Raw genomic sequence first — 19,122 nt, forward strand, 5'->3', positions numbered from 1 at the left:
CTGGCATTGAATGAGAGATAAGGCCAGACTAATATAGCCGAGCCAAGAAGACGATCAGTGAAAACAGCTGCAGAAGCTAAATCCAAGAAGCAGCCATACCACTCAAAACCACAGGAGGGAGCCCAAGAGCAGAACTCACAAAAATGCTACTTACAACCACCGGAGGGAGCCCAAGAGCGGAATTCACAACAGAAGAAGGAGAGCATGGTCAGTCGTCCTCTTGGTGAGGACACAAAAGTCTTGCCTGTTAGCAGTCTGGCACGCATGGCTGAGTCTATGTTATGCTGCCTTTCCCGTGACCCTCCGTTCTCAAGATTTTGGGTGACAGTCATTACTGGTCGATGACACTTCTAGACCCACGCTACAAGGAGAACTTTCTATCTCTTATTCCAGAAGCAGACAGGTGTACAAAAACAGTGCAGTACCAGAGGGCCATTGTTGCGGAAATATTGAAAAAATTACCATCAGAAAACACTGGTAGCAGAGGTCACACTTTGTTGGACAACAAAGGAGTACAGGTGAGAGAGACACAACTCCAATCCAACAGAGGCAGGGGAACACTGGCAAAATTCTGGGAGAGTTTTCTCAAACCCTCCCATTGCAAAGGACCTGAGGCGCGGGGTACTCTCACAAGGAGTGCAAAGTTTTGGAAGATGCTGAGGGAGTACCTTGTGACCGCAAAGACGTCCTCCGTGATTCCTCTGTGCCTTATAATTATTGGGTATCCAAGCTGGACACGTGGCATGAATTGGCTCTCTAAGCCTTAGAGGCACTGGCCTGCCCTGCTGCTAGCGTTTTGTCACAGTAGGTATTTAGTGTCGTTGGTGGAATTATAACTGATATGATGTGCCTATCCGTTATAATTCCATGGGAGGTCTATTCCCATGCACCTCTTCACACACACACGTGAGCATACTCTTCCTGATCTGGCCTATTTGCTGTTGTCCTCCTCCTTCTCCTCATCATCCACCACTACTAGATCACCAGGGTGACTGTGGTCTGTGATTCAACGCACACATTAGTCTTGTAAAGGGTGTTTATGATGCCCGTAAACTAAATTTTTAGACAGTATGTTGATGTATACCCCATGAGGAAATGTTTGTCAGCCCATGGGGTGCGTCCAAATTTGGAGCAGGCCTTCCAATCACTTCATGGGCTAACTTTCTGGCAGTAAAAAAAAATCATAATAATGGGAACTTTGGTTTCATGTGGGCATACAGAACGTCTGTTTTTTGGGTTATTGGGGTGCTTCCAAATTTGGATCAGGCCTTGCATTTTGGGGTGTGTTAAACTTTGGGGCAGGCCAGGCCTTGCATTAAATGGATTGGCAAACAGTATGGGACTACCAAATTTATAATAATTTGAACATTGGTTTCATGTGGCCATCCAGGACATCTGTTCAATGGGTTATTGGGGTGTGTCCAAGTTTGGGGCAGGCTTTGCATTCAATGCATAGGCAATAACAGTATAGAAGACCCACTGTTTATTAATGGGAACAACAAAGCATAGCCGGCTGATGGCTTTCTAAGAATAGTGAGGACCAATTGCTGTCCCTTTAAGAATAATAAAGTCAGCCTGATGGCCCTCCTCCTTTAACAGTCCCTCCTTCATAAATAAAACAGGATGTGTCTAATGATGTGTCACACACCACATGGTCAGGTAAGGTTGTAAAATGTTACAATGACATTTCCCAGTGAATGCATTTGTCTTGGTTGAAAGCAATGCTAAAGTTGAAAAACGCATCGAAAACGCTATGTGTGAATATAGCCCAAGTGGTGGAGGAACTTTTTTTGGGGGGGTTATGTATTTTGCCTTACATACAAATGATTACCCTGGAAAGGATGTTCCTTAACATATTTCCCAAGAAAATCACTATTGGTTTCGTTTTTATATGTCACACCTCCCAACCGACCTGTATCTCGTGGGGCAGTCCCGATTTTGAGAGTCTGCCCCGCGATCACGGGCGGGACTGTACTTTTCCCGAACTGCAGAGCCACACACCACATATATGCCGCTGCTGTGTCCGCACAGGACCTGTGATGAGGTCACAGGAGGGGAGGAGTCAGGAGTCACATGATCAAGGGCCTCCGTCTATTGCAGGACTCTGCCGTGCTGGTTGTCATGGTGCTGGATGAGGGGAAGCTAAGCTTATGTGTGGGGTCAGGAGGGGTTTACAGTGTGGATGTAGCAGAGCTGTGTGTGTCTGAGGTGCACGGAGCAGAGCAGTGTGTGTATGAGGTGTATGGAGCAGAGTCGTGTGTGCAAGGTGTATGGAGCAGAGCTGTGTATGAGGTGTATGGAGCGGAGCGGTGTGTGAAATGTGTAAGAAACACACGTACCATGCGTGACCCATGTGCTTAACCTCGTTGTGCAAGGTGTACAGAGCGGAGCCGTGTGTGTATGAGGTGTACGGACTGGAGCCGTGTGTGTACGAGGTATAGGGAGCGGAGCTGTGTATGAGGTGTATGGAGCGGAGCGGAGCGGTGTGTGAAATGTGTAAGAAACGGAGCCATGTGTGCAAGGTGTATGGAGCAGAGCCGTTTGTGTACGAGGTGTACGGAATGGAGTCGGGTGTGTACAAGGTGCACGGAGTGGAGCCATGTGTGTGCAAGGTGCATAGAACGGAGCCGTGTGTGTACGAGTTGTACGGAGTGGAGCCGTGTGTGTACGAGGTGCACGGAGCGGAGCCACGTGTGCAAGGTGCACAGCGGAGACAGGTGTGTACAAGGTGTACGGAGCGGAGCCGCATCTGTAGGAGGTGTACGGAGCGGAGCCGTGTCTGTAGGAGGTGTATGGAGCGCAGCTGGTGTGTACGGAGTGGAGCCGTGTGTGCAAGGTGTATGGAGCAGAGCCATGTATGTACGAGGTGTACGGAGTGGAGCCGTGTGTGTACAAGGTATACGGAGCGGAGCCGTGTGTGCAAGGTGTAAGGAGCTCAGCCTCGTATGTAGGAGTAACTATGTGTGGCCTTCTACTGTATGCAATATCATGTGTGGCCATTATACAGTATTGAGCATCATGTTTGGCCATTATACAGTATGGAGCACTGCATGACCATTATACAGTATGGAGCACTGTGTGGCCATTATACAGTATTGAGCATCATGTGTGGCCATTATACAGTATGGAGTATCATGTGTGGCCATTATACAGTATTGAGCATCATGTGTGGCCATTATACAGTATGGAACACTGTGTGGCCACTATACAGTATTGAGCATCATGTGTGGCAATTATACAGTATTGCGCATCATGTATGGCCATTATACAGTATTTAGAATCATGTGTGGCCATTATACAGTATGGAGCATCATGTGTGGCCATTATACAGTATTGAGCATCATGTGTGGCTTTTATACTGTATGGAGCATCATGTGTGGCCATTATACAGTATGGAGCATCATGTGTGGCCATCATACAGTATTGAGAATCATGTGTGGCCATTATACAGTATGGACTATCATGTGTGGCCATTATACAGTGTTGAGCATCATGTGTGGCCATTATACAGTATGGAACACTGTGTGGCCACTATACAGTATTGAGCATCATGTGTGGCCATTATACAGTATTGAGCATCATGTGTGGCCATTATACAGTATTTAGAATCATGTGTGGCCATTATACAGTATGGAGCATCATGTGTGGCCATTATACAGTATTGAGCATCATGTGTGGCTTTTATACTGTATGGAGCATCATGTGTGGCCATGATACAGTATGGAGCATCATGTGTGGCCATCATACAGTATTGAGAATCATGTGTGGCCATTATACAGTATGGGGCATCATGTGGGGCCATTATACAGTATGGAGCATCATGTGTGGCTTTTATACAGTATGGAGCATCATGTGTTGCCATTTTACAGTATTGAGCATCATGTGTGGCCATTATACAGTATTGAGCATCATGTGTGGCCATTATACAGTATGGAGCATCATGTGTGGCCATTATACAGTATGAAGCACCATGTGTGGCCATTATACAGAATTGAGAATCATGTGTGGTCATTATACAGTATGGAGCACTGTGTGGCCATTATAGATTATGGAGCATCATTTGTGGCCATTATACAGTATTGAGAATCATGTGTGGCCATATTTTTTTGTTTAGAATTATTGCTTATGAAACAGTGTGATCAGCAGTGCTAAATGGGTGTGGTTTGGACGTGGGTATGGGTGTGACTAGTTGTGAAATGGGTGTGGTCAAAGGTGTGGCCAAAAATTCGCCTGGGGCACTGCGCGCACCGCAAACTTTATCCCTCTTTCCCCTCTTCAAAAGTTGGGAGGTATGATATGTTTTATTGTGTGACTGGAAAAGTGGCGTAAGACTCTTATAACAATGTCTACAGCAGTGACCTGGGAGTCAGAAATACTTCCAGGGGTCTTCCCCATGATGTTCACATGTCAGTTGCGCACTGTTCCCATTAATTTCCACGTTTTTAGACCATTTAAAGACGCCCGGGGGTCGCAGCAAAAATGCTTGGGTTTCCCATAGACTTACATTGGGCTCGTTGCTCGGGTCGAGCACCCAAGCATTTCAATATGCTTGCCACAAGCAACGAGCACCCAATCATTTAGTGCTCGCTCATCACTAACCAGTGTGTTATAGATTATAAAGAAGAATGCTACTGAGGTTATAAGGCTGATAAAATGATCTTGGACAGAACAGTGCAGCCTGCAGCTCACTGGTAATGTTTCTGCCCTCCATATCAGTCCAGCGTTTGGAGTCCCTGGAACTGACAAACATAAATTAAGAGACATCCACTAACCACAGTGTCCAGTGTTAGGGCTGTGAATACAAATGATCACTTCCATAGAGAAGATCATGCAAAATAGTGTAACAAACTGTTTTTCCGTTTACGCATTTCATCTGAATCCATAAACCCACATAAAAAAACTGTGTAAACAAACCCAAAATTTGAACCTAAGATGTAAGCAGCCACTGAAAGTGGAATCTGTGACTCTGTATTTAGTGGTCACTACTCACCTGTGTGGTTATCTGTAGAAATGTCATCTTTACATCGCTCATCACCCCTCACATATGTCTCTGTAGTATTAATATGGGGAAGATCTAGATCTTTACCCTGAAAGAAATTAAAAATGTCACAGACAGATGGAGAAGTTGGAAAAAATTATTTAGAAAAGCAAAAAATATAAAAAATTAACATGACAATCAGAAATGACATGACAGCAATAGTCATCACATAGCTGCAGGTCTCCTGTATAAATCCGGACTGTTGGCTCTTAATTCTGGCCAGCAGTCTCCATAACCAGAAAATTGTGTGAAGATCCAGTCATCTAATATCTATGATTAGCTTTATCCTCTCATGTCCACCAAGTATTAAACATACACCGAATGGCCACATTATTAGTAACATCTAGTAGAAAATTGGAGCTTCACAACCTCAGCAAATCATCCTGTCACAGATTCCACTAGATGATGAAATAGTTCTACAGGAATATTGGTCCATGTCAATAGGGCAGCTTCTAGTAGTTACCACAAATTAGATGGAGGCACTGACATGCCCTAAACAACCGATTCTACGTCCTTCCTCAATGTTCTATTAGATTAAGGCCTGGAGAATATAAAGGTCGGGGAAGTATTTTATAACTATACGACTCTTGTGGCATGGTGCATTGTCCCTCTACTGTAAGCTCTAGTGTAGAACATCCATCTACAGTAATCAGAGGATCCAGAATTTGCCATTAAAACATTCTCCGCACAATCACTCCACCTCCACCAGCCTCAAATGTTGACACCTGATAGGAAGAATACACGGATTCATGCTGAATGTGCCAAATTCTGATCCTCCTGGTTCAGAACAAATCTGGATTCATCTGATCAGACAATGTTTTCCACTCTTCAGTGATATCATTTCTGCTCTCTTTTGCCCATTTAATTTTTTCCTGTTAACCCGTTTCGTCTACTGTTATAGCCCATCTGTGCTATTAAATGACAGCTCAGACATATTAGTTGAACATCGTCATTGTATTCAGCTGAAATTTACATCACTGTGCACCACCTGTTACTCTGAATGATTCTTGATATGTTGCTCGAGGAGTTATTTTTGTCAACCGATTCCACTTTCAATGGATGTTTTTTCTCAATCACAACAATCACACTATCCTCCAGACAGTATAGTACGTAAAAACCTCATCAGATTAGCAGTGTCTGAAATTACCTTGACTTGTTCAAAGTTACTCAGATCGCTTGATTATCCCATTTTTGAGTGGATTCACACATAAACAGATCATTTCATATTATTCCCTGCTGCACTTCAGGGTCACAAGTCAAATTTCCACCCATGAACAGGGACGTGTCTCTAATAAGTTATCCATTCAGAGTATAATACTGGTGGATAAATGAGGACTGAACACAAGACCTTCTACACATAATAAGGAAGATTTAATGGCACCTTGTCTTAATCTACCTGATGATGCTGAGGGACATTGGGATTGTCTTGTTTACTTTCCTGTGGAAGAGGACGGGGACATCTCTCTGGTGTTGTCTTTTTACTGGATAGAACTGGAGAAAACACATACTGGAATTTAATTCATTCTTTTCACACAGATAATTATAGGCCGTGTGTATTTAGTCCTGTCTATTACCTGGTGATATGAGGGGCTGGGGAACCTCCATTATGGCATCCTGGTACAGATGTTTGTGTCCTTCTAAATACTCCCACTCCTCCATGGTAAAATAGACGGTGACATCCTGACACCTTATAGGAACCTGACACATACAACGATACCGTCATCCCCTGATCCCTCCATAGCGTTACTGTATAATGTCCCAGCATTCCCAGCACTGTCACCTCTCCAGTGAGCAGCTCAATCATCTTGTAGGTGAGTTCTAGGATCTTCTGGTCTTTGATATCCTCATGTATCAGGGGATCAGGTGAAGGCCCCGTGATTGGGCCCAAGGGTCTTTCACATCCCTCAGACAGAGGGGCCTGACAGTGCTCGCTAGGGGTTTTCACTAATATGTAATCCTGGTTATGAAGAGACACATTAATAAATCTCACTACAGACATTTCCAGAGTCCTCACCTCTCCAGTTCTGTCCATCTGTTATTCCAATAAATGAGAATGATGTAATGTGATGTCATCAGAATCTCTCACCTCTCCAGTAAGCCAGAAGAGGATCTCTAGGGTGAGGTCTATCATCCTCGCTGCCATCTTGTTCAGGTTCCTATCCATCCTTGACAGTTCAATCAGGAAAATTTTCTTATATAGAAGATCTGCACTGAAAGGATCCGATATTGTAAGGACCTGAATGGAGAGTAGATGATGACATAACATCATAAAGATCCTATGTAAGAAATCTCCGGAGCTGTTACCAGCATCATATGATCATTACATCCAGTTATGGCCCCATCCTGCCCCCTGGTATAACACGCAATCCAATTATAGTCACATACAGAGATTTATCACATATCTCCAATCCAACACCAAAAACACAGAACAAATCTAAAAGGAAAATCTAAATTATCTGAAACTTTCTTAAATATTCCATAAAAACAAGACATAAAGTTATACATCCACAGAGATCAGGACAGCAGGACCGGGGAAGTCAGTAATGGAAATGAGTGAATTTGTTCGGAAAACGCTCACCAATCTCAAATTTGGCATGAATGTAGCATATTCGGATTCATGTTCTGTGTCACAAGGATTTTTACTCAAAGTCGGCAAAGTTCGGTTAATCTATGCATTTCCACTAATGATGTTATTACTTTGGCTAGGATAGTGGTGATGTATGATGAGTGGCAGGGGGCGAGGGGAGATGTTTGATGAGGGAAGGTGGGGTGCAGAGGTTAGAGGAGCGCTTGGAGAGGTTAGAGGAGCGGAACGCTCTTTTTATTCCCCCTTAACTTCATGTATGTTGATTCCGGCAGCCAATCAGGGCTCAGAAACCATCCACAATGTCATGACATAAAGTCTTATGTGATTGGCTGCCAAAGTCACATGTGAACATGTTTTGCTAGCGCCATTGTCACAGTGTAGAGATGTCGCTCCTGCGCTAGTGCTGCTGTAAGAGGGTGGTGCGGTTATGGACAGTAAGGAACACGCTGCACCCCCTTGTCTGGCGTGATGGGATGTTCTGCTTCTCCCCTGCAATAATCGTTAGAATGAACTAGTCTGTGCAGAGTGCAGGTGTGGAGCTGGAGCAGCGTGTGTGAGCTGAGGCTGCTGCAGAGTACTTTTGTGCTGATAGCTGAAAGAGAGAAGAACGGTGTCCTGATATAGCTGCAAGAGAGCCACGAAGATACAGAGAAAGGGATTTACAGTTTCTAGGAGCATCCCTAGGATCCAGAAGCAAGGAGAAGACCACGTTTCACAGAGCTGACAGAAAGCCGTGCGCACCACCGTATTAGACTTCTGGGGGCCCCCCTGGGACTGGACCGGATTCTCCAACATCACCGTGAGTTTGTTCCTGTTTGGTGCACCTGTTAGGGCCTAGTGTAGGCTTCAATAGTCAGTACACGGGAGCCGTGTGGCCTGCTTAGTAAAGGCCAGGGAGGTTATACGTAAAGTAGCATCATCACTTGTTTATTGTTTAATTTGCTTGTTAGACATATTTTGAGTCTGTAATAGCTGGAGCACCGTGCTATTTTACGGAAAAGATAAAGTTTATTACTCTTGTAAATTGTCTTTTGCCATTGTAAACCCCAGTTTGCATCTTCCTCATTCCCTTCATTCCTTGCCTTCCAATAAATCTACCCTTTGTTGTTTGCACCTCATCTTGTGTACAGTAGTCTTCCTGCACATGGTGGTTCCCCGGCCATCGCTTCACTGCTGCTCAAATCTGAATCAGAAGGGTAGATTTCCACTTAAAAATCATTAGGCCTAATATTCGGGTGCAGTTATGAGGCCCAGTTAGCTTAAAAAAAAGCAAGGTTGTTGTGAAAATGGGAATAGGCTTGGTGTTCGACGTGTATTTGGGTAATTTTTAATGTTAATGAAAGCTCAACTGAACAAACACAGCATCTCGTCCTATCCAAAGACCACTGACAACATCTGTTACTGGCCGACCTACTTAACTCTCTTTCTTTGGCAGCCACACAGCGATACGTCTTGCAGATGAGGCTCAAAAAAAGCATGTTCTCCAGTGGATGGCAAGCGCTGCATTAAGTGGCCTCTCCTCCTCTTCCTTGACATCACACACAGTACAATCCTCAGAGGTGGCACACCAATCAACCTTGTTTTCCCCTGCGTCAAAAATTTCCAAACGACCAATTTATTGTGGGGAACAGATGGGCTATTCTGCAGAGCTGTTCACACATTCTATTCCATGGGCATCAGAGGTATGCTCCGAAGAATCACAGTATCTACAGGAGGGAAGCATTTGCACCGATGCCCCAAATTTTTCATGATGGATCAGGGGCCGGACAAAGTAAGGTCCAAGCAGAATTCAGACCCTCGTCACCAGACGTTAACCACCAAGGGTGGAAGTAATCCTGATGATACTCATATATCTGAGGTGCACTGTATGATATATATATTTTTTTAATTTAAATATATATAATTTATATATATATATATATATATATATATATATATATAGATAGATATAGATTTTGCTTATATAGATATGTATATATATATATATATATATGTATATATATATATATATATATATATATATATATATATATACATATATATATATATATATATTCTTAATACATTATAACATGAGAAATAAATCTATGATTTCAGTAGAATATACGTATTGTTACATGGGAAGTTGCTTCTTTTTAATTGATTTTTATTATATACATTATTGGTTGTTTACTTTTACGGTGCGGGCACCTCTTGTATGTGGTGTTACCCTTTACCACTTTTGTCAATAAAGGTATTTTAACTCTTTACTTTCTTGTCCCGTATTATCTTGGATCAAATGTTCGGCTTCTCTCTTTTTTTCATTTTTTCCTGTCAGTACTAGTGATGAGTGATTGTACTCCGAGTATTTGTTAGTGTTCGGAGATTAAGTTTTCATCACCTCAGCTGATTGATTTATAGCTATTAGCCAGGCTCAGTACATGTGGGGGTTGCCTGGTTGCTAGGGAATCCTCACATGTAATCAAGCTGTCTAGTAGCTGTAAATCATTCAGCTGTGGTGATGAAAACAATCTACGAACATTAACAATATTCGGAGATCACCCGAGCGTGCTCGGGAAAACCCGAGCAATGAGTATACTCGCTCATCACTAGTCAGTACACATGCAGGTGTCGGCTCTGCAGGTGGAGATATGGTGAGCACCCTCCCACCCACTCTATGAGTGCCCACATAAAACCAGCATGGAAGTGGACATGACTGCTGCTTTTGTTTCTCCTAGTACAACACATCTTTCTTAGTCCACCATAACATCTACGCCTGCACCTCACTCACAGTCCAGCAGTTTGTCCTGTTCTCTGTTACTCTGTACTCCACCCTCTCAGCAGAGCAGCCAGCCCTCGGTCCCACAGTTGTGGTCACGTAAAAGAATGTTTTGTCTTACACATGCTAAAGCTAAGAGCTTGAACTCCTGGATCTCCAATCTGTTTGCTACGGAAATGCTGCCTTTCTGCCTGGTGGATACAGATGGTTTCAGAAAGTTGATGGTCGCAGTCCCCCAGTACCAGTTGCCCAGTTGCCATTACTTTCTAAAAAAGCTGTGCCTGCGCTAAACCAGCATGTCACCAACATCACCCGTTCTCTGAAAAAAATCTATGTCTGCCAGGGTGCATTTCACCACTGTCACCTGCACAAGCAAACATAGGCAGTGGTGTAACATCTCACTGACTGGGCACTGGGTGACTCTGGTTAATATGGGGACAGGCAGTCAAGGAGCTGCTCCGCAAGTCTTTGAATTCCCAAGGCTTGTGGGACAAACCTCTGTATATAACACTTCTTCCACTGCTTCTGGCTACTCCACATCCTCTAGGGCCTCCACCCATTCCCTCAACCTCTCCCTTAATCCGACACACATTCAGTGTCAGTGTGGAACACCCGCCAAGGCCTAGGGGTACTCGGTACGGGGTCCGGTCATTATTAAAGTGCAGGTCACGGTGGCGGTGATCCGATCTGTGGTCCTCAGCGCCCAAGTAAAAGGGATTGTCTTTAAAGGGATTTGGAAGGTGGTAAAAGTTTGTGACACCACCTGTGGTACTTGGTCAGGGGCGACCAACGCTGCTTAAAGGGGTCCTCTGGGGTGATGGTACTGCAGCAAAGATGGTATCGCTTCCCACAGGTGAAGCTGGGTCTCCAGGGCTCCCGGTGTGTTTTGGCTAGGATGGTGTGCTGCCAGAATAAACAGAAGACACAGGGTTGCAGTCTCTTTACCTGGTTTACTGGTTGTAGTAAGTCACAGTTCAGGGTACCAGAAACAGGTGACAGTGGAGTCCAGGCAGCCTGAAAACGAGTAGAATCCCATTTGCAGGTCAGATTGGGAGCCTTCCACTATGCGCTGAATAATATTCCCTTGCTGCCTGGGGCTTCCTGACAAGGTTCTCTTTTACTCTCTGTCCTGGGACAGTTCCTCCATGGTAGGCAACTTGAGCCGTTCTTTGGGGTCTCTATCCACAGTGATCTGGACGTTGCTGTACCTCAGGGTGTAATGTGGGCAAGTCACTTCCAATTTCCTGCCCTTCAGTTCTGCCGTGGGACTTGTAGTTCCATACAGTCTTGGGCTCCCGGTGCCCAGGTTCTGTGCTCTAGCTTAGAGGCAGCCCAATCACAGCTCTCCTCTAGCTCCTCACTTCTCCTGTGCTCCTTCACTGTTCCCTGTCTGCTACAGACTAACTCTTCCTCCAGACCAGAATGTATATATAACTAGGGAATCTCCCCTGAAACTGGGTTCAGAGCTCCCCCTTCTAGCCTGGAGTCAGAATGTGTTGCATGCACAGATTACCTGCCAAAGGGATTCCCCCTCGTCTCCAGGCATGGCATCCCCCTCCCAGAGAGGAAGGCAATATCACTGTGCTAACTGAACTTCTGGGGTGCCACAAGTGCAGTGCAGATAGCATCACCCCCACCTCCATACTGAACAGCCATGGCTCACTGCAATCAGGCAGTGTTCAAATTAATATGCCTTGGAGTCACACAGCTCAATAGTTGTGGACAGCTATCCAGACTAAGTTAGTGCAATGGCTGTCTCCACTGATCTTGGAGCCATTGAAGGCCGTGCCAGGAAATGACAGTGCAAACGTGGTGGTGGCCCTACACCAGGGTAACCTCATACACGTGCCTAGCATGGCTCACGTCCTCAACCTGGTGGTACAGCAATTTCTACGCCACTATTCCAGCCTGGATGCACTGCAGGTGCCGCAGAAAGCACAGTCACTGTGTGCTGATTTTCACTGAACACACCACACAGGTGATCGACCTACCAGTTAATCGTTTGATTTGCAATGTTCCGACACGGTGGAATTCCACACTGCACATGTTGCAGTGACTGTGGCAGCAGTGATGAACCCTGGTGCAGTATGTTCTTTTGTATAGCCTGTGCCAACATAGTACGGACGTGGTGCAAATCACACTTGCAAAGTGGGCACAGATGAAGGACCTTATGCAAAGTTTCAAAATGGCTACTAAGATGGTTAGTGCTGAAGATGCCATCATCAGCAATCAGCATCACTATTCAGGTCATCTACATGATGAAGCACACTTTGAATAGTCTGCATGAAGAGGTGATGGTCCCAAAGGATCAGGTGGAAACAGAGGAGGATGCAGAATAGATAACAAAATCACAAATTTCTGGACTGTCATTGCACAGGTGGGTGCCATGGGAGGGTGGCTTACAGCGATCAAGGGGGCTCATGGTACCAGACAAACTGTTAGTGAAGGTGCAGGGGCCAAGGAAAAAGTGGTAGAGGACGAGGTGATGGACTCGCAACAGTCAGGAGATGAAGAGGACAATGATCCCCTCTCTATTATCAGTAGTTGACACCGAGGGGATGGAGTAAGCAACATTGAGTGTTACCCCGCCACCAATACACTATGGACTTTGACCTCATGGAAGTGCCAGACAAATGAGCGTCTTCTTGCAACATTATCTTCAACATATAAACAAAGGAGGAACAGGAGTACCAAACCACCCATAAATAAAATCAATTATTTATTAGTAGTAAATATAAAAACATGTGACAAGAAGTACAATATAATATATAAGAATATACCAAGGACAAACAAGTTAAAAATGTGAAGGACACAGACAGAAACCAACCAAGTTTACATAGTGTAAAAAGGGACCATGGGTGTGTAGCAAAATGTATATATCACCATCTAACACTGGCTATAGGGAGAGATCCAGGGTAAAAAGCCGCATAAATCACCACAAGTGTGGCCCAAGGTTCAGTATCCAAAACCCAGTGTGATGTGAATCAGTATAGCTAAGATTATATCTCACCCAAATAGGTCCGTTTACGAGGTTGAACGCAGCCCCAACGCACGTTTTGCGTGGGCTTCCTCAGGGGGCCATGCTCACAATTGTGTGTCTATGAACTATAAATATCCTGCGCACCTGTCCCCACTGTGGACATAATTAGCGGCGCATGTCAGCAATGTCCGCAGGACCGGATGTGACATCACCACTGAGCGTTCCATGCGACGCACACCAACCGTGGCCATTGCCATGGTAACCGCGGCCAGTGCACGCCGCAGTCCAGACGCCGAAGCGATGCCACCGCCCACACACATCGCGGACATGCGCACATGTCCCATTACCCTGTTAAGCGCCGCAATGACGCCTAGATGAATACCGGACCTCCGGAAATGACGAACCCCAGCAAGCTCCGCCCAGGTACGTCTGGAGTGTAAACAGTAACCATGGTAATATAAATAGTAGCGCACCATTGGGACGAAGCGGGGATCACAATGAGGATATATCCCCTGAGCTCATGCAAGCCGGATGAGTGGCAATAAAAAAGGTGAATAAATATAAAAATAAATATATATAAGAATGTGTAGTACATAGCAAAACCAATGCTAGTAACAGAAAAATAGTGCAAAAAGATTAATTAATTAAAGTGCTATGTGCAAAAAATGAGATACTAAATATAACAATTATAACAATCAATGTATCAATACTATTAAAACGTGAGATAATAAAGGAAATTCCGATCAAAAGATAGGGAATATCTTGCATCCAGCTTGAGTCAGGTAGGTATTAGTCCTTCACTCCTCTTTTTTTTTATTTCCAGTTATAGTCCATTAACAGAGCAATGCGGCATAACTCATGTATATCTCCACTATAGGGAATCAGGTGAACTCAGTCAGGGGACCATATCTATAATATAACGCTGGGAGCGTCACTCTGTCCGAAGCCTTTATAGACTGCGCTGGCGCAAGCGCCGGCGCAGTCTGGGCCTAACAGAGTGACGCTCCCGGGAGATCGCCGTATGCGTTCACACTGAACGCACACCGCAATCTTCAACAGAGAAGCAGGGACCGCCAGGAGGGTGAGTATCGCCTTTATTCACCTGTCCTGCGTTCCACCGCTGAGCGCCGCCATCTTCCCGGTCTTCGGCCTGTGACCTTCAGTTCAGAGGGCGCGATGACGCGCTTAATGCGCGCCGGCGCCGCCCTCTGACTGAACAGTCACAGCCAGGAGACCGGGAAGATGGCGGCGCCCAGCGGTGGAACGCAGGACAGGTGAATATAGTAAATGCTGGGGGGCCTGAGCTGGCGGCGATACCGGCATCTGACCCCCACAGCGCGCCGGTGTCCCCGCCTGCTCAGGCCCCCGGATGGGTGCAGCACATGACAGGATGGGGACGCAGGATGGGGACGCAGGATGGGTGCAGCACATATCAGGATGGGGACGCAGGATGGGTGCAGCACATGACAGGATGGGGACGCAGGATGGGTGCAGCACATACCAGGATGGGGACGCAGGATGGGTGCAGCACATGACAGGATGGGGACGCAGGATGGGTGCAGCACATGACAGGATGGGGATGCAGGATGGGTGCAGCACATGACAGGATGGGGACGCAGGATGGGTGCAGCACATACCAGGATGGGGACGCAGGATGGGTGCAGCACATGACAGGATGGGGACGCAGGATGGGTGCAGCACATACCAGGATGGGGACGCAGGATGGGTGCAGCACATGACAGGATGGGGACGCAGGATGGGTGCAGCACATGACAGGATGGGGACGCAGGATGGGTGCAGCACATACCAGGATGGGGACGCAGGATGGGTGCAGCACATGACAGGATGGGGACGCAGGATGGGTGCAGCACATGACAGGATGGGGGCGCAGGATGGGTGCAGCACATGACAGGATGGGGACGCAGGATGGGTGCAGCACATGACAGGATGGGGACGCAGGATGGGGACGCAGGATGGGTGCAGCACATACCAGGATGGGGACGCAGGATGGGTGCAGCACATGACAGGATGGGGGCGCAGGATGGGTGCAGGACATGACAGGATGGGGACGCAGGATGGGTGCAGCACATGACAGGATGGGGACGCAGGATGGGTGCAGCACATGACAGGATGGGGATGCAGGATGGGTGCAGCACATGACAGGATGGGGACGCAGGATGGGTGCAGCACATACTAGGATGGGGACGCAGGATGGGTGCAGCACATGACAGGATGGGGACGCAGGATGGGGACGCAGGATGGGTGCAGCACATATCAGGATGGGGACGCATGATGGGTGCAGCACATGACAGGATGGGGGCGCAGGATGGGTGCAGCACATGACAGGATGGGGACGCAGGATGGGTGCAGCACATGACAGGATGGGGACGCAGGATAGGTGCAGCACATGACAGGATGGGGACGCAGAATGGGTGCAGCACATGACAGGATGGGGACGCAGGATGGGTGCAGCACATACCAGGATGGGGACGCAGGATGGGTGCAGCAGATGACAGGATGGGGGCGCAGGATGGGTGCAGCACATGACAGGATGGGGACGCAGGATGGGTGCAGCACATACCAGGATGGGGACGCAGGATGGGTGCAGCACATGAGAGGATGGGGACGCAGGATGGGTGCAGCACATACCAGGATGGGGACGCAGGATGGGTGCAGCACGACAGGATGGGGACGCAGGATGGGTGCAGCACATGACAGGATGGGTACGCAGGATGGGTGCAGCACATGACAGGATGGGGACGCAGGATGGGGATGCAGGATGGGTGCAGCACATGACAGGATGGGGACGCAGGATAGGTGTAGCACATGACAGGATGGGGACGCAGGATGGGTGCAGCACATGACAGGATGGGGACGCAGGATGGGGACGCAGGATGGGTGCAGCACATACCAGGATGGGGACGCAGGATGGGTGCAGCACATGACAGGATGGGGACGCAGGATGGGTGCAGCACATACCAGGATGGGGACGCAGGATGGGTGCAGCACGACAGGATGGGTACGCAGGATGGGTGCAGCACATGACAGGATGGGTACGCAGGATGGGTGCAGCACATGACAGGATGGGGACGCAGGATGGGTGCAGCACATGACAGGATGGGGACGCAGGATGGGTGCAGCACATACCAGGATGGGGACGCATGATGGGTGCAGCACATGACAGGATGGGGGCGCAGGATGGGTGCAGCACATGACAGGATGGGGACGCAGGATGGGTGCAGCACATGACAGGATGGGGACGCAGGATAGGTGCAGCACATGACAGGATGGGGACGCAGAATGGGTGCAGCACATGACAGGATGGGGACGCAGGATGGGTGCAGCACATACCAGGATGGGGACGCAGGATGGGTGCAGCAGATGACAGGATGGGGGCGCAGGATGGGTGCAGCACATGACAGGATGGGGACGCAGGATGGGTGCAGCACATGACAGGATGGGGACGCAGGATGGGGACGCAGGATGGGTGCAGCACATACCAGGATGGGGACGCAGGATGGGTGCAGCACATGACAGGATGGGGGCGCAGGATGGGTGCAGGACATGACAGGATGGGGACGCAGGATGGGTGCAGCACATGACAGGATGGGGACGCAGGATGGGTGCAGCACATGACAGGATGGGGATGCAGGATGGGTGCAGCACATGACAGGATGGGGACGCAGGATGGGTGCAGCACATACCAGGATGGGGACGCAGGATGGGTGCAGCACATGACAGGATGGGGACGCAGGATGGGGACGCAGGATGGGTGCAGCACATATCAGGATGGGGACGCAGGATGGGTGCAGCACATGACAGGATGGGGACGCAGGATGGGTGCAGCACATGACAGGATGGGGACGCAGGATGGGGACACAGGATGGGTGCAGCACATACCAGGATGGGGACGCAGGATGGGTGCAGCACATGACAGGATGGGGACGCAGGATGGGTGCAGCACATGACAGGATGGGGACGCAGGATGGGTGCAGCACATGACAGGATGGGGACGCAGGATGGGGACGCAGTATGGGTGCAGCACATGACAGGATGGGGACGCAGGATGGGTGCAGCACATACCAGGATGGGGACGCAGAATGGGTGCAGCACATGACAGGATGGGTGTTATGACCTGGTGGTCAGGACAATAATGGACCTGGTGGTTAAGAGCACACGGAATGACCTGATAGTTTCTGATAATAAGGACGAGCTCTGGGACGTGGGAACTCTGCTGACCGCAATCCCTAATCCTATCAAACACACTAGAAATAGCCGTGGATTGCGCCTAACGCTCCCTATGCAACTCGGCACAGCCTAAGGAACTAGCTAGCCCTGAAGGTAGAAAAATAAAGCCTACCTTGCCTCAGAGAAATTCCTCAAAGGAAAAGGCAGCCCCCCACATATAATGACTGTGAGTAAAGATGAAAATACAAACACAGAGATGAAATAGATTTAGCAAAGTGAGGCCCGACTACTGAACAGACCGAGGATAGGAAAGGTTACTTTGCGGTCAGCACAAAAACCTACAAAAAGACCACGCAGAGGGCGCAAAACAGACCCTCCGCACCGCCTCACGGTGCGGAGGCGCTCCCTCTGCGTCCCAGAGCTTCCTGCAAGCAAGACAACAATAAAAATAGCAAGCTGGACAGAAAAATTGCAAACCAAAGAAATACAAGCTGGAACTTAGCTTCTGCTGGGAAGACAGGTCACAAGAACGATCCAGGAGTGAACTAGACCAATACTGGAAAATTGACAGGTGGCATGGAGCAAAGATCTAAGTGGAGTTAAATATAGCAGCAGCTAACGAATTAACCTCGTCACCTGTGGAAGGAAACTCAGAAACACCCACCAGAGGAAGTCCATGGACAGAACCAGCCGAAGTACCATTCATGACCACAGGAGGGAGCCCGACAACAAAATTCACAACAGATGGGGACGCAGGATGGGGACGCAGGATGGGTGCAGCACATACCAGGATGGGGACGCAGGATGGGTGCAGCACATGACAGGATGGGGGCGCAGTATGGGTGCAGCACATGACAGGATGGGGACGCAGGATGGGTGCAGCACATGACAGGATGGGGACGCAGGATGGGTGTAGCACATGACAGGATGGGGACACAGGATGGGTGCAGCACATACCAGGATGGGGACGCAGGATGGGTGCAACACATGACAGGATGGGGGCGCAGGATGGGTGCAGCACATGACAGGATGGGGACGCAGGATGGGTGCAGCACATGACAGGATGGGGACGCAGGATGGGGACGCAGGATGGGGACGCAGGATGGGTGCAGCACATACCAGGATGGGGACGCAGGATGGGTGTAGCACATGACAGGATGGGGGCGCAGGATGGGTGCAGCACATGACAGGATGGGGGCGCAGGATGGGTGCAGCACATGACAGGATGAGGACGCAGGATGGGTGCAGCACATGACAGGATGGGGACGCAGGATGGGTGCAGCACATGACAGGATGAGGACGCAGGATGGGTGCAGCACATGACAGGATGGGGACGCAGGATGGGTGCAGCACATACCAGGATGGGGACGCAGGATGGGTGCAGCACATGACAGGATGGGGGCGCAGGATGGGTGCAGCACATGACAGGATGGGGGCGCAGGATGGGTGCAGCACATGACAGGATGGGGACGCAGGATAGAGCAGCACATGACAGGATGGGGATGCAGGATGGGTGCAGCACATGACAGGATGGGGACGCAGGATGGAGCAGCACATGACAGGATGGGGAT

General features: G+C 48.4%; 1 pseudogene; it reads right to left on the bottom strand.

The window, feature by feature from the left end:
• The window catches only part of LOC138666639 (zinc finger protein 850-like), a 151,175-nt pseudogene that overhangs the window by 76,696 nt on the left and 55,357 nt on the right, over positions 1–19,122 (bottom strand).

Source organism: Ranitomeya imitator, chromosome 2 (genome assembly GCF_032444005.1).
Source record: "Ranitomeya imitator isolate aRanImi1 chromosome 2, aRanImi1.pri, whole genome shotgun sequence".
Classification (NCBI taxonomy): domain Eukaryota; kingdom Metazoa; phylum Chordata; class Amphibia; order Anura; family Dendrobatidae; genus Ranitomeya; species Ranitomeya imitator.